This window comes from Pseudophryne corroboree, unplaced genomic scaffold (genome assembly GCF_028390025.1).
Source record: "Pseudophryne corroboree isolate aPseCor3 unplaced genomic scaffold, aPseCor3.hap2 scaffold_643, whole genome shotgun sequence".
NCBI lineage: Eukaryota > Metazoa > Chordata > Amphibia > Anura > Myobatrachidae > Pseudophryne > Pseudophryne corroboree.
In genome coordinates this window covers 41,857-45,612 of record NW_026970232.1, presented here as the reverse complement: position 1 = coordinate 45,612, position 3,756 = coordinate 41,857, and the positions used below count along the sequence as shown (strand labels likewise).

At 42.1% G+C, this 3,756-nt stretch overlaps 1 non-coding gene and 1 pseudogene across 1 annotated transcript; both read right to left on the bottom strand.

The window, feature by feature from the left end:
• Positions 1 to 1,376: 1,376 nt before the first annotated feature.
• Positions 1,377 to 1,491, bottom strand: LOC135036367 (U5 spliceosomal RNA). The gene has a single exon (XR_010231146.1). It is a non-coding gene; the product is annotated as a U5 spliceosomal RNA (small nuclear RNA).
• Positions 1,492 to 3,282: 1,791 nt separating this feature from the next.
• LOC135036369 (U5 spliceosomal RNA) lies at positions 3,283 to 3,368 on the bottom strand (annotated as a pseudogene).
• Positions 3,369 to 3,756: the final 388 nt, after the last annotated feature.

Sequence of the window (3,756 nt, the reverse complement as noted above, 5' to 3'; positions counted from 1 at the left end):
AAACCTGACTTGTAGTCATTATTATTACCCAACTGGATAATGTCTGCTAAGAAACTGGCTAACCCCAGTTGGCAGTATCATAGAGAACAAACAACGTATTCATATCACGTACTGTTGACGTTCGGGACATATATAAACGCGTAATGCGTGTACCACATTCAGAATTCTAGAATGTGCTGTCCACACAGGAAACCCCTATTGGTATATTGATGTGAAGAATACGAAAGCGTGATTCGTCCGAAGATCTGCTTTGTCATGAGAAAACTCAAATACGGTGGCTTGGAATACAAGGCACCCAAATATGAAAACAAAACCCTTGCCGAAGCCAAGGCTATAAGAAAATTGTTTTCCAAAGTGAGAAACTTAATTCCCATTTGTTGAAAGGGTTCAAAATATGAAACTGTAAGAAATCTGAACCCAACTTCAAGTCGCCTGGCGCTGTAGGTGGGATAAATAGAGTGTGAACTTTGATGACACCTTGTAGAAAGATGTGTACAGACGCCAATAGAGGCAAACGTCTTTGACAATAAGTTTATCACACAGATACCTGCACTCTTCGTGCAGATCAACGCAGTTTTCCATCCCACCCCGTTTAACAGAATACGGGTTACTTGAAGGATGATGTTGGAAACTTCCGAGGTTTACAACCTATGTAAGCACACGAAATTTTGTAAAAATGAGCTGCCTTAAACGGCTTACTATTTCGTAACATGGTTAGTATAACCGATACTGTAATGCTCAATTTCTTAAGAGGGCGTTTGCACCCTCACCCCGTCAACCGCAGCTGCGGTACATAGATAATAGGTACATAGGTAACTATGGGTAAACTAACGTTCCCTGATGTAACAGGTTGGACGTATTATGAGCGGGCCAAGATCGTGTGCAAGTATTCCTTGAAAATTCGAGAAGCAAACTTCTCCGAAACCCATGAGCTACCACCAGTATGACTGTGACAAACTGTCTTATGAGCCGTTTTGACAACGGAGAGAGCAGCGGAAACTGGTGGAGCCAGATACACGATGCTGAATGACCACATGAATGTGAGCGACTCCACCGCCACTGCCCTTGTGATCTGTTTTGTACACATACTGAGCTTTTGTAATTGTGGCGAGATGCCATCATGTATACTTGAGGGTAACCCCCTTCTGTGGACTCACATATGAAACACCTCTGGATTTAATGTCCAGTTTTCAGGATCCAAATCCTGACGGGTGAGATCCTCTGTCTAACAGATGTCCACTCACGTAATGTGACATTTTCACATAATGGTGTTCTAAGCCATTGAGGATTTGAGTCACATGCCGCATTACCATGCGGCTTCTTGGTTCTCACTGGTTGTTGTGTATGCAACTGCCGTTGCCTTGTTTGACTGCTTAAGGCCAGCGTGAGACAGGCATCAAACATTTACCTGAAACTCATGGTTGTTCCTCTCCACAGAAATCTTTAGTAAAAGGCGAAAGATTTATTCGTTCTGAAGAGAAACCAGAGTATATACCTGGTCAGACTGAAAGCGAATCATGTATTGCATTGTAAAATGCACAGAGTTCTAGGACCTTTATCGACAGCAATCTGTCGTGTTTTAGAACCTTTGTTGCTGATTTTAACTACAAATCCTGACCCTCTGCGACTGTCGTCCAGAGTATATGCACCCTTTTCCCTCTGTGGGAAACGCGAGTGAAGGGTGGCGAACTAAATTGAAAACACATCTTTATTCTTAATAGGTGAATACACCAATGTACCGCTAGTGTGCGTGTTTTGCACTAATTACTAGACGTACATTTGTTATTGCTGGTGTAGTAGGTAAAAGTCTTTGATTTATAATCTTACCTAGGAATTGACATCGTTTAGACGGAATTAGATGCGATTGTTTTCGAACTTGATCTGCTACCGCAGTATACCTTAGTAGCGCAAGTTAGAGGAACTTTGTTGAGACAGAGTTCTTATGAGCAGATCATCTAAGGTAGAGAAACTCTGTTGAGACAGAGTTCTTATGTGAGATGAGCTATCTTCCCCAACATAACTTTGGTAAATACCCGAGGCGATAAGCAACGGTAGACCCGAAATGGATAATGGTTGTGGCGATTTGCAAACGCTAGAACCCGTGAAGATCAAACCGGAATGGGTAAATACGCATTGTGAAGATCAAGTGCCATTATGCCACTTTGTGCTCCAATAAACAAATACTAACCGCAGAAAATTCATTTTCCCACTGCAGTAAGTGACCTGCTGATTGAGATTGCGACAGAGCCGTCTGGTTTTGCTCAAACAGAGGGAATATGTAACCCTGACTCTGTTGGTATACTACTGCTTGGATTATAAAGACAGCTGAAACCCAGCAGAGACTAAATGGCAACCTGCCAAACCGGTCGACAGAGCCAGTATTGTCCTTTAATCTGTAAATAGCTGAGACATCCATGAATTGAAGTCTGGAAACCCCTCAAAGTAACATGTAAAGACGCGCTTCCACAATTGGAAAAGAGGTCATCAAACCACTGGCTTGCTGACTGTAGCGTCCCGACGTTACAAGGCGTGACTGTTTTGTACAACCGCCTTTGAAAAACGGAAGTCTAAAGGGATTAAACGCCGGTACCAGTATTCCGTTTTGATACTGGATGCGGTAATGGCTGAATATCAAATTTAGGACCAAACAAGCTCTGTCCTAGTCGTGCTGAACTAGCTACGATGAAAAACAGGCGTTAGTAGAGGCTTTACAGATATACTCTGCAGCTTCTTTTAACAGTGATCTCATAGGTTCCATACCTAGAGACTAATGACCCAAATGTATCCTGGGTCTTTAAAATGTTTAACACAGACGCATTTGCCAATGGCGGATCGCGTTATTTTGAAACGATTAAATAGTGGTCAAAGTCCACTAATATTTTCTAAAAAACAAATGGAGGCCTTGACTCACTGGTTTTTAGCAATGTATGTTGCCCAAAACCCCCGCACTATATAAGTGCTGGTGTAATGCACCCTTCTCACTCGAAGTTTCTGCATGAACCCTGGTACCCAAAGGAACTTGGCCCTTTGAAAAGACTATCTTTAGTTATAGCAGGCGGAGTACTTCCGAGACTCCGATGTTACCGCTGTTTTAATTTGAATTGCCAATGCTTAACATAGGACCGTTAACAATTATTTTTAGTCTGCGCTAGAGCCTTACTAGCTATGCAGACTGACACCACAATAGGCAACAGACAGACACTTGCACTACTTGTTGAAGTTCTTTTGTGTCATATATATATTTTTGTTGCTGAAAAGCATATTAAGGCCAGCCGTAGCCAGGCTATGAAACACATGGTTATTTCTCTCTACGGACATCTTTAGCAACAGGCGAAAGATTTATTAGATCTGAAGAGAAACCAGAGTATTCTTTATGTGAAAAGCAGTTCACATGTGCAATCCGAACTACATTCCCACTAACACCCCCTCTGCCTCTGGTGGCTTAGAGATGTAGGGCAGGAATGTTCTAGAATTATGTGAAACCTGAACAAAAATTCCCACTAACACCCCTGCGCCTCCTTGTGGAGTAGAGGTGTATGGCCGGAATTATAAACTGGAAGAAACTGTAATGATTAAAAAATGGCCCCCATGCCATGCATACACCGAAAAGCACAGGACCTGCTGCAGTGTTAATATATATAGACTTAATAGCCTATTATACAGGTAATATAGGCTTAATAGCCTATTAAAGTGTGATAATCACATTCCAGTTAATAGAACACTTATGACATCAAATGGCAGCCTACAGAAAACAGG